This window comes from Nilaparvata lugens, chromosome 3 (assembly GCF_014356525.2).
Source record: "Nilaparvata lugens isolate BPH chromosome 3, ASM1435652v1, whole genome shotgun sequence".
Taxonomy (NCBI): Eukaryota; Metazoa; Arthropoda; class Insecta; order Hemiptera; family Delphacidae; genus Nilaparvata; species Nilaparvata lugens.
In genome coordinates, this window is record NC_052506.1 from 40,296,040 (window position 1) to 40,309,798 (window position 13,759).

General features: G+C 36.5%; 1 protein-coding gene across 3 annotated transcripts in view; it reads left to right on the top strand.

Moving 5' to 3' along the window:
• The window catches only part of LOC111044099 (zinc finger protein Gfi-1-like), a 122,675-nt gene that overhangs the window by 24,586 nt on the left and 84,330 nt on the right, over positions 1-13,759 (top strand). The window lies entirely within an intron of this gene.

Here is a 13,759-nt window from a genome sequence, read left to right on the forward strand (position 1 = left end):
TTTCCTATAATATTTAAACTAGAGACCCCCTGGATTGAAGAGCTCGCTCATGAACTGTTGTATTGATCTCTGAGATCCGCAACTTGTTGCGTTACAGAGTTGGTGAAAATTATTATGGAAACATCTATAAATATATCTTTTACAAGTATGATATTACAGTAGCAGGTTCCATGGGAATCCTATTCCAATTGAATAAAAACTTTCTGTCGCTTCAAAACTTTTGTCCGCCATCTTGGATCCGTCATATGCATCCAACTTCATCTCGAAACCAGCTTCATTTTGAATCCAACTTCATTTTTTCAAATGGGAAGGTGGTCATGCGATACATGATTTCGATACAGCAAAGGAAAATAAATGGCGAAACCCGCACATCGATATCTCAAACCGTTTCAATGATCTCAACATTGAGTGCCGGTTTCCGAGCTCGGGATTTAGGTAAGTTCCAGACTTAAAACAGCTGGAGTCAGAAAATTGGCTTTCCAAAACGGGGCGTAGTCACAGTAGATAACTGCTGCAGAATAAATCTTATTTTTCTCATTTCTATAATTTATTATTAGAAACGTTTTTCCTCGACGAAATGAAACATTCCTAAATAATTCAAAATAGCTGGATTTTTTTTCTCTTTATTTTATTTTGTGTTCAATTCTCTAGTTTTTCGAAATTTAATTCGAACGTGACTTTGACTATGACTACAACTACGCCTGTTTCGGAAAGCCGATTTTCTGACTCCAGCTGTTCAAAGACTAGAACTTAGCTAAATTCCGAGCTTGGAAACCGGCCCTTAGAGGTACTAAAAATGATAAAAAAATGAAATTAATGAGTACGGTACCTATACATTGCATAATCAAGTGTAGTGAACACTAATAGTAGCTTCTACTCACATTTTAACACTTTGAATAAAACAAAAATTATAACGGAAGCAAGTTAATATAAAACTTATGAGTTATGAATTAATTTTGTGTATTTTTCAGCTGAAATCATGTGTCAGCGCATGAAGTCTGTCTGTCTAACAGTCTGTGTGACAACTGCCAAATAATAGCATCAGCTTCTTCGAATGAATGGAAAATTACAGAAATAGCATGCAACTAATTCCAACTGAATAATAAATGATAAATCAAAATTTTTTTCTCATGCACTTCCAATCTTATTTTTATATCCTGAAAAAAGATGACGGAGTGAGTCAATTTTGTTATTATCCAACGGAATTAACCTGTAAAAGGGTTCGTGTTCAACATTTGAAGCTGATTGATCAGTTCTCTCTAAAGTTCTTGTCGAACATACACACAGACTTCGCTAACGCTCGTTCAATAAATTTAATAATTGTTCTCATTATTTGAAAAGTTTCTTTCTCAGTTGAAATCTTAAGAATCATTAAACCTTCTAATTTCACTTCTGAAATTACAACATCAACTCTGTGGAACCAAATGAGAAAAGCTCGGGAAAAATGTGACGTTGTGTTCTTACTTTTCCTATGAATATGACCAATTTTAAAACATCAGAAAGCTGATTTTTTGGTTACTCAGTTTATCTACCTACCATAGTCACCCGCTCGAATATAGATAGATTATTTTCTAACTGTGAAATCACATTTATTATGAAACTGTATAGTTCTTGTACTGTTCCTTGTTCTCCATGGGACAATCAGGACAACGAAAGTATCTGGTTTCGCCAGTTATGGTTCTCCCTTTCCAGTTTTCCACTACTAAGACAAGGGCGAAGTCCATTGCATTAAGGGCATGCCTTCACACACCTGATCCTCAGGGGCGAGCATAGTGCTGTGGAGAGAGAGAGGGCTTGTGGAAGGGCGTGAGGAGGGTTGCTGAGAATATAGCGGGGGTGTGCATTCATAGTGGAGTGTATCACGGCTTGTGGGATGTAAAGAGGAAGAGCCCAATCCTGGACCATAACCCTGATTGTGCTCTCCGGAACCACCGCTAGTTTTTGAGAGAGTGCCATGATGACGGTCATGATGATGATGCTGGAGAGAAGAGAGAGAGTGAGTTGATGGGATTGTGAATCGGTAGGTGTTGGAGCTCGTGCATTTTAAAACGAGGTTAAGTGTTGTTCCAGCTTGCAGGCCTGGAGCTTAGAGCTTTCACACCATCCAATCCCGTCGCAGCATCGGCGTCAGCGGAAAACGACGCCGCATATTATGGCCAAGTCATCTCGCCTCCGCTCAGCGGAAAACAATCCTTGCATATTTCATAAGCAAATCTACTCTTCCACTTTTAGGAAATCGATACCGCACTTCGGAGTCTTCCGTTCACCTCTCCCCCAATCAACCCTCTCCCATGATCACTGCACATCCCGAAACCAGCACACATTATCCTCACTCTCAATGAAAGCGCTCACTCTCGTCGCTTATTGCCTCAATAAACAGCATTGCACTCCTCCTAATAGGCTCGCGCAGCCCGCTTTTCAACGTCGTTTAATTACACCAGAGCCCCTCTCGTAAGTCAGCGCTCTTTCATCACACCAAAGTAAGATAGCAACACTGTAATCCATTATCTATACTCCCACCCCAACTTGAATAATTGGAATCCTAATCACATATTGTATTCCTTCATGATTGATTCCTTCATGAAATTAATTTGGTGTGAGAGTGCTGAATACATAATTATGTTAGGAATGCACATTGTGACATGCTGTATTCATACATTGAATGCGTCAAGACACATGGTTAACTATTGAAGTGATTGGAATGAAGAACGATTGGTCGAATTTTTTCAAGAATTCAAAATATAAATAAAACCCTAATTTCAGCAAGAATCCAAAACTAGATAATAATCACTCATCTATACCAATATCCACTCTTCTCTACAGTCTAGATTAGACTTTTGTATTTCCGAATATTCGAAATATGAATAGAAACTCAATTTTAGGAGAAATCCAAAACTGGAACAAATCAACAAATTTCTAAAAATATCCATTCTTCTGTTCAGTATTGTTTGGACTGTTGTAAATAACTTATACAGTTTGGACTGTATATTCCTGAAAATAATATTGAGAGGCAGGCTCTAATAGCTGAAAGGTTCATAGTATATCATTATTACAGCAAGACAACAATAATCCAAAGTGAGATGATAAGTTAAAATAACAAACTCAATGTTCATTGAGTGTTTCCAATTCTTATTTCCTAGGAGCTCCTGGTTTCCAGAGATTGGAATCCAAGATATTAAGATTTTTGGAGCTCGAATTATTTAAGTCCTCCACCATCTTATAATAGTCTCAGTTTCGGAATACGAAGTACTTCTCGTGATTATTGAGAATTTGAAGAATCAAGAATGTATTCAGTATTCCAGAAACTTATTTCTTGAATTTGTTTCCCTGGTGTTATTCAAACTATTTGTTCTAAGCTTCGAACTCCATCCTCGCAACTAGATTCATGATCACAGATCAATTAAACGTAGCTTATTCTTTATTATTCATGGAAGGCATGAGAATCAAATGTGTTTTCTATTAAAATTACTCCTGATTCTATGAAAACATAAAAAGAGCGCATGAGCTCCTGATTAACAGTAATTCCAAAAGTTAAGATATAACAGACGGCATAGTGCTCAAGTTATTCGAGTGGCAATGAAATCCGTAGGCACCTCACTCTTATCTCGAAACTTTAAATCATTTCGGATTCACAAATATTACAATCTTGACATTTCTCAGCCTTTCTGCCACTGTTTGTACAAAGTCAAGTGCCGGAGATTAGCGAGCTGATTTTCTCAATCCTCATCAATCTCTAGAAGTACTTTTGAATACCTGTCATATCACCTTCCTGTATTATGATTTTGTCAATCTGACTACTTACGAAAGTATTAAATCAGTAGGCGAACGAAAGTGGAACCAATTGTAGTGTTTTATGATCAATTGAATCGTTTCTTGATAAGCTCATTCTCGTGACCATAGTAAAACTGAATTTGTTTTTCTAGTTATTTTAAAAATAATCCTTTGGTTTCTACCAGTCATAAATTTTGGTACCATAAAATGTTGGGGATTAACTTTTATAACCAGTAGCGAACATAATCAATTTATCAGTTTGAGAAGAGTTTCTTAGCTTTGATATTGTTTTTGTGATATACATCACGTTTTTTTATCAACAGTAGAATTGTGGATTAGGATTAAATTAGTTGAGAGATGTTCAGTTTCTTAAAGCTATGTCAAAAATAACAATGTCAAATACACTGAGTTATATGCTAATGTTAAATACACTCCCAGTTAATATAAAACATGAATGTTCAGCCAAAAAATAGGGTACAGATATTTCTCGATTTTGTCTTGTAGTGTCTAGTCTATTTATTGTCTTATTTGAATACTCAATTTAATTAATTGAAGGAAGATGAATCTGTGATTTTTCAAGCGTGATTTATTACAGCCTGTTCCATTTTATTCGACCAACATATCGCTCAGAAAACTGACAAAGCCAAATTCATTCTGCTATTGAACATCATAAATCATTTTCTATCTATCTACTAACAGTATAGGCGCTGGCTTACGTTGAGAATACATGAGGGAGGCAGAGAATTTGACTTCGGATTATTGTTAGGGGTTTCTAGGTATATGAAACTCGATGTGGTCACGTCCCAGGGTTGGCAGTGTGGTCGACAGATTGATTATAATGGGGGGGGGGGGTAAGTTGTTGAAAACGCGCACTCATAAAAAATTGCCTGACTACGAGTTGATATGATCATTGAAAGGAGTAAAATGTCAATTTGATTACTCATCAATCTCTGACTAATCTTACTTACACTTACTGTAAGCACTCGATCATCTACAGGCTTGGAAACTCTTTGATGCGAGTGAAGAAGGGATTCGATGACGTTGACGCACAAATTCAAAGGCACTTGAAAAATCTGTTATATTTTGGATTTTTCTATATATATATATATAATATATATATATATATATATATATATATATATATATATATATATATATATATATATAATATATATATATATATATATATATATATATATATGTATATGTATATGTATATATATATATAGCGAGTTTTTGCAACTTCAGTTATGTCGCTTCTCGCATCCCAATCGCCATCTTTCCTTATTTATCCAGTATCCTTCAAAGAGACCTTTACTCTCCATTTGAATGTGGACATTGGATACCCATTTCTTTCGCGGTCCTCCACGCCTATATCTGTTCGCTGGTACCCAATTCTATACTTGCAAAGGAAGTCTTCCTTCATTCATTATGCGCAGGTGCCCATACCATTTTAATTGTTTCTCTCCAATGACATCCACTGTCATTATTAGATTTTCTAAAAAACATGAAATTCACTAAGAACATTAATTGAAAACGGAATAGTAGTCTAGTAAAATCCAATGGGCTATGTAGATTCATATCAATTTCAAGATTGCCTACCAGTTTCAAATAATGATGAGTGAGTGCGCTGGGCCTAAGGCGACAACGTTTAGTCAAAGATCGTTAACAAAGTCTTTACAATAAGTGTAAATAATGTCATGGGTACACTAATGGACAGTTACTTTATAATAATATTTATGAGATAAATCCAATCATAGATATAGTATAGATAGAAAAACTGGTGTGTCTAGTTACAAGGAAGATGAAAAACATCCTCTTTCTGCCAATAATTCAAATCCGAGTCAGTTTTTTGTCCAGTTGTGATTTATGAATTTTAAAAGAAAGAAAATATTAACCCTCCGGTACAATATGATTTCTATTGGAAGATGATAACTGTAATGTTGCTGCAAATATGATCCGGAACTCTATCTGAAGACACTAGAGTTGGTCTCCCTCTGTGGGCTGTGGCGAATGGCCCACAATCTCTTGGGAGCAGAGTCAGCAGTGAGAGTTGGCCATCTAATTGGGTCTACTCGCACTGTGTAAGGGATACGGAGAAAATGTGGATGTCACGCAACGACATGGTGACTCATTTTTCCATCAACTGGAAAGATCGGCTCTTTGCCAGATGCCGACAATCGAGACGACTCTAGTTAATCAACGTTCAGATTAGTTAAATTAGTCCTAATCAACACTGTGTCATTTTCTTTGATATCGCTCCTACGCATGCGCTGTTCGGCTACGAAACAACGACAATAATTCTCGGCCGTTTTGAAAGCATGGGGACTTACTGGATTTGTTGCCGTGATGTCAATTGGACGTGATATACTTCGTCACTCCTCTCTCTTTCTAAAATTGTTCACTCTCAAGTTTGGTATTATTCATCTCCTCTTTTTCTCTCTCTCTCTCCTCTCGAGAGATTCTTTTGTTAATTGGTCCAAATTCAAGGATACCGATCTCAGATAACAGTTCGCCCAGTCATTAAGCACATAAATACCAACCACAATAATTAGTTTCGAAATTGTCGTCCACTTCAAAAGAAAAATGCCGTAGCTATCCTATGCTCACATATGTACAAGTCATCGTTAAAAAGTGACCCTATTTCGAAGTATGCTATTTTCTTGTATCGTACTACCGAGTACAGCTTTTGATCGTAACTTTTCTATGTAAATCTTCCATAGATAATCTATTTCATAGATCAAGTCATAAACATTGAACTCACATGAAATTGATAAAACGACGAACTTTTGCAGAGAATCATGTTGAAAGAGTTTTAGCAATTTTTTATTTGAGAATATCACTCTTTTTAAATCACTCTCAATAATTTACCGGAATTAATATTCAATCAAGACAAAAGACGGGATGAGGGATTGCATTATCCTGAATTGGGACAATTCTACATTCCACAATACCTTTAGTTGTCAGAGGGACAGCTCTTCAAGTAAATACTTAGGCTACTCAAACTATAAAATTAAACTATCAGGCATCTAGTATTTCATATTTATTCTCGATTTGAATGCTGGAAGCATGCTGAATGGACAGATCAGCTAGAAATGAACGCAAAATGACTTCAAAACACGAATATAGGTATTAAACTCTCATAAATTCTCATTTTGGTACTTCTTAGAATTTCATCATGATTTATATAGTCTCACCGGCTTGAATTTGAATTCTATCCAGTCTCCTGCTGCAATACTGCTGCCGTCTGCCGTCTGTGCTGCAATACCGTCAAAGAGAATCTGCGATATTCATGGTGTCACTAAGTCTTCCAAAGTAGATTATGTCATGCTAAATGGGCTACTTGGGATGGAGGACTGGATGTCTGTTTATAATGTTATAGACGTAGATTCGGCTTACTCAGCTTTTCTGAATACTTTTCAGACACACATACAGTCTTCCAGTAGAAACAGTATCATAGAAACAGTCAGGGCAGGCAACCACCGTTCTAGGGCACTCAAGCCTTGGATGACTGCTGGCTTAGTTCGGGCTATTGAAACTAGGGATAAATTATTTAAAATAATGAAAAGGGACCGAAACAATATATAAGCAGAGAGAAATATCAGGAAGTTCAAGGATAAAGTACATAAATGGATTAAGGAGGCAAAGGAGAAATACTATTCGGCCCTTTTTCATAATGCCAGGGGTGATAGCAAAAAACAATGGACAATTATTATCAATGAATTAATAGGTAAGAAGAGAACTAAGAAATCCATGAATTTTGTTAGAGGAGGTGAACTTATAACGGATGAAAAGGAAGTAGCAGAGGAACTGGATAGTTATTTTATAAATGTGGCAAAATCGGATTCTCAACCTGCCAATAGAGGCCAAGAATGTCTTCCACAGGTCTTTCAATATTAAGCGTAGTCCAAGATCACTGTTCCTGATGCCTATCAGTGCAGATGAAGTGTTGCTACTTATTCATAAATTATCCAGTAACAAATCTTCTGGTGCGGACACCTTCTCACCATTCTTGATAAAGAAAATAGCACCGAAAATATGTGAAATACTTTCATATATATTTAACAGAAGTCTGAATAAAGAAAAATTTCCATCCAACCTCAAAATGGCCGAAGTAATAGCTATTCCGAAGAACGGGAATACAACTGATTGCAATCGCCCAATTCCTCTGCTATCTATCTCCTCTAAACTATTTGAAAAACTAGTAAAGCCTCGTCTTATAACTTTTCTCCATTCAACAGATTTTTTGTCCCTAATCAATTTGGATTCAGAGAGGGATTGAGTACTGAGCTAGCTCTGCGCAAGTTTCTCTCTGAAGTCCATTCCAATATCAATAATAAAGATGATAAAGATGTTCAAGAGTCTCAGCACTGTTTCTGGACATTCGTAAGGCTTTTGACACAATTGACCACAATATTCTGTTGGAGAAACTGGAGTTAGCCGGTGTTCGGGGTGTTGCACTGAGCTGGTTCCAGTCATATCTCTCAGGCAGGAGTCAGTTTGTGTGTGTGAGTGGAACTAAAAGCTCGGCGAAACATGTTTGTGCTGGGGTTCCACAGGGAACTGTTTCAGGACCCATTCTATTCTTGATATTTATAAACGATCTTTATCTTGGGCCTTTCTATGGAACCATAACTGCTTTTGCAGATGATACTGCCTCCAACTATGGTGCAGACTGATTGAAAAATCTGCAGGTTCAGATGCAGTCTGATCTCAATCTGTTATCCCTGTGGTTTTTCTTTAATAAGCTGAAACAAAACAACATAACTTACTTGAATATTTCAATTTATGAATCATTCACCTTCGAGAAACCACTCAAATACCACAACATCCACTGCCTTAATCATGATAGCTGTAACTGTTTCAATATATTACAATCCTGTCAAGTAGAATATTTGAGTATGGAAGATGATCTTCTGTGGAGGAGCCATGTGCTGATGTTGAAAAATATCCTGCGCATGCTTCTTCAAAGATTCTACCATATAAGAAATGTATGCCCAATTTATATCCTGAAGAATGTTCACTTCTCACTTGCACATTCCAGACTCTCATATTGCATATCATGTTGGGGATGTACTTACATTTACCTACTTGAAACCACTAATGCGTTTACAGAGATCCTTGCTTCATTTCCTGCATGAAGAACCTATTGCTCGCTCCGATCTCTTCAACAATTTGTGGATTCTTAGCCTAAGATCATTAAACATATTCAAAGTACTTATGCAGTTTTATTGGGCTAGTGGGAACTTGGGGAATACAGTGGATTTAGCTGAGCATGCGCCTCTTACTCGGAGGGCTGGTCAGGTTAGATTGCCAAGACCAAATTCAACTTTTTTTAGAAAATTGTTTCTATTCTTAGAAGGAAAATTCTGTAATAAACTGCCTTCATACATTGTGCATAGTGGCTCATCACAGCTGTTCAAGCGTAATTTGAAGACTTTCCTATTAAATCTGAGTGAAGAAGATGTAGAAAGTATGTGTCATCTTTTATTTTTATTAGTATTTTTACTTTCCTTGCCCTATTACCATAGGTAAGGAAAGTATTGCATTCCAAAAAAAATTAAGGTACCCCAATTTCAAGTTTTCTATACGTTTCAAGGTCCCCTGAGCCCAAAAACATGATTTTTGGGTATTGGTCTGTGTGTGTGTATGTGTGTGTGTGTGTGTGTATGTGTGTGTATGTGTGTATGTCTGTGAACACGATAACTCCATTCCTAATTAACCGATTGACTTGAAATTCTAAACTTGAGGTCCTTATACCATGGGGACCCGACAATAAGAAATTCAATAAAATTCAATTCAAGATGGCGGAAAAAATGGCGGATAATTACTAAAAAACCATGTTTTTCACGTTTTTCTCGAAAATGACTCTAACGATTTTCTTCAAATTTATACCATGAACAGCTATTTATAAGCCCTATCAACTGACATGAGTCTCATTTCTGGAAAAATTCCAGGAGCTCCGTAATATTATTGAGAAAAATGACGGATAATCACTAAAAAACCATGTTTTTCACGGTTTTCTCGAAAACGGCTCTAACGATTTTCTCCAAATTTATACCATGGATAGCTATTTATAAGTCCTATCAACTGACATGAGTCTCATTTCTGAAAAATTCCAGGAGCTCCGTAATATTATTGAGAAAAATGGCGGATAATCACTAAAAAACCATGTTTTTCACGGTTTTCTCGAAAACGGCTCTAATGATTTTCTTCAAATTTATACCATGGATAGCTATTCATAAGCCCTATCAACTGACATGAGCCTCATTTCTAGGAAAATTGCAGGAGCTGCGTAATATTCTCGAGAAAAATGGCGAATAATTACTGAAAAACCATGTTTTTCACGATTTTCTCAAAATTTACTCGACTGATTTATTTAAAATTCATACTCTGTATAGTTATTTATCAGCTCCATCAACTGGCATGAGTCTCCTTTCTGGGAAACTAATGGGGGGTTCACCCCATCCTTCAGAAATGGACTTTGTAACCTCCTTGTCGTGCATGTGGTAGGTAGGTAGAGCAGTCTATAAAAATAACACATAGTCGAGATATTTCATCTGTAGAACAGCTGTTTTGACGATTTTTAAAAAATCATCGGATTTCACAATTTACACAAGAAAAAGTACTCTGAAAACTATTATATACACACATATACAGTAGTCTGATCGTAGTTTCAAATAATTATGTTGCCGCCAATCGTCATTATGTTATTTCTCTAAATTATTGTCGTTTAAGAATGAGGCTCCCAGTTTAATGAGCAAGGAAAGTTGTGTGTGTGTACCACACCAGATTTTTTGTATTAGCAGTGTACTGTTATCAAAGTGGATTTTTTTTTATTTTTGTAGATGCTCCCATATGCGGTCAAGCTTTGAAGCTTTGCATTTATGTGTAATTTAATCAGAAGGATTCATTAATATTAATTTTCAATTGTTATTATTTGTTGTATTGTATTATTACAAATTATTGTATTATGAATTTTTCTGATAATAAAATCATCATTTCATCATTATTTCATTATTTACTCATCGAATCAGATATGCGTTTTTCTGAACAATGAATGCACTAATTGTTTTGTTACAGTTGAATTATTGATTTAAACCAGTATTCCACTTTCTGTATCCAGTTGACTTGAAATCTTCATAAAATTCTTCAGGATCGTTTGTCAAAATTGCTGGAGCAATATAATTCGTATTCAGTTCCAATGTGTCAGTAAAATAAATCGTAGAGTACTCTCCAGTGTAAAAAGTGACTGTGCGATAATATTTTATTGGTCGGTTGACGCAGGTGTCATAAACATTACGACCTAGACAATATATGTGTCGATAAGGGCGCACAACGTATGCCTACTTGGTGGAAGATAGCACACATCAAGTGGATGCTTTCAACAATTGCCAGCTTCGAGTCATAAACATTTACAGCGGACGAATAATCTGGCCATATTACTGCTCTGCTTTCACGTTAACTCTTTTCTGAACAATCTAAGCTCATTATGGGCTTGTGTCCTAATACCACTGATTTATCACCAGGATAGAATTTCCTCACTTCAGCTAGCACTTCAGGTATGGATTCCACTCGCATTCTTATTAATAATACTTCACATAATGTATTACGGAGCGAGGTAGTTTTATCAGTTTGTCATATATTTGAATGAGCGCAACAAGTTTCTCTTTGTCAATCTATAACTCGATCTTTCTGAACATTGGTATCCTTAGCTCTATTGTCTTTTGTCGATCATTTTCGAATTTCTGGTTACTTGCAGTGCAATGTTGAAATGTTTTACGTAACAGAAAATTAAAAATATGAGTCTTATCGAGAAAAATGTGGTTGCATATAAACTATACGCAGCAAAATAATCCCCTTTCATGGACTAGTATGATTATTATTTACCTAACAACTCTAATAAACCTTCACAGCTTCACAGTATCATCATCAATTATGCATTCCATGAATCCATATAAACAAAATATCAGCTTATAGGGTGAGCACCCTTAAAGAATAACAAGCATCTCATATAAGATCGAAGTGAGTTATGGGCTATTGTCAAAGAGATCGGCGAGCGGTAATTGTCGCCCCTTGCAGAGTTGAAAGGAGTAAGTCGGGGTCAATCAGACTCAATATGCTTCGGAAGGATCACACACAGTCATTAGGCCTTTTCCGCCCATCCCCACCCACCACGGGCTCAACCACCATGAATTATTCAAAGGGGTGACATCTGTTGAATCGCCCCGTAACAGATGATGGTGCTTTGTTATCAGCACTCTTCTAGCAGAACCTCAAGGCAAAGGGTGGTTGCGGCGGCCGCTCTGCCAAATGATCTGGAAACTCACCCGACTACCCTTTGACGCCTCACGGCCTTTCTTGCTCTAGAAATGATTCAGAGAGTGAATGATCTCTGAATCAATTCGCACAACTCTCAATAGAAGATTGGGTCATTGAAAAGTTCGGTGAGATTTTATGAAATGGCAAATTAGCAATACATTAGAAGTATTATATAGCTTATTATTTGAATATGATGATTCAATCATTCACAGTTATATGTTCAATCATTCTTTCAATATGTCACAGTATTGTACAAAATTTTGTGAGCTTGAAGCATATATTCATTATACTCAATCAATTTCAATGATTTTTGGAGTTAAAGTGAGATGTTTGAGAAAATTATTCAAAAATTTGACAAACAATCATATGTAGACTTTCAGAAGATCCATTTAAATAATCAAATTCTGCTTACTCAGTCAACCAAATCATACGAAACACATTGAGAGTATCTTGCTATTCATTTTATCACACATGACCTTCCCATTTCATCTCCATTGGTTTATTTCCAATATCATAGAATCTTACTGAATTGGATTAGGTGTGATAAGGCAACTTACATTAATATCGATTCATCAAGTAGAAAAGGTTATGATAACAATTTTTATCAGTTTTCTTTTTCATGTCCATGTACCATCTCGGTTCAAATGGAGGAAGATCAGCTGTTTGTATAACCCGGAGTGAAACACATTATAATGAACGGAACAATAAGGGCCGGTTTCCGAGCTCGGGATTGAGCTCTAGCCTTAAAGAAGCTTGAGTCAGAAAATTGGCTTTCCGAAAATAAACTACGGGGCGTAGTCGCAGGTTTTATGATAATCTTTATTCTCTCATTTATTATTGTAAACGTTTTTCCTTGACGGAATGAAACATCCTAAATAATAAAAAATAGCTGAAACTTTACACTATTTTCTCTTTATTTTATTTCGTGTTCATTTTTCTAGTTTTTCGAAATTCAATTTAAACGTGGACTGCGACTACGCCCCGTTTCGGAAAGCCAATTTTCCAACTCCAGCTGTTAAAAAACTTAGTTAAATCCCGAGCTCGAAAACCGGCCCTAAATATTATTCCATGTAATCGTAGATCAGCGTGAAACTTAAACATATATGAATATGGCACTTATGCCCATAAGGGTTGCATAGTCGTCACATTAAGTTGACAATAGGCAGTCAATTCATTTACGAAGCCATAACTACTCCACTTTTCGTTGCACAGACGTCAAAGTAAACTATAGCTCACAATAGTATTGTAATTATCGTCTTAAAACATCGTCAATTTCTGTAGCTATTCTTGAAATTTAACAGTCTTTAGGAAACCGTTATATATTGAAAGTGTTCTCAGCATTAGAAGAGAAACAGTATAATGTAGCTTGAAACTCAATCCCAGCCAAGACTGAGACTGTAGCGGGGCAGTGGCGAGATTCAGCGCAGAATAGGCGCCTCCAGGGAGATCCACCGCCAAGGAAGAGTAAGAGGGAGAAGTGAGGGTGGGAAGGATCCAGGGAGTGAGCGAGGGAGAGAAGTCATAGGTTTGGCGCTCGAGATTGTCGGGGCGTTGTTGGAGAGGAAGGATTTAATTAGGACTGATCAGTATTCGGACGGCGACTGAGGATAATAATTATATCAGTTCATCTCCATGTTAATCTGCGAGTGCCTATTAGAGATTCCCG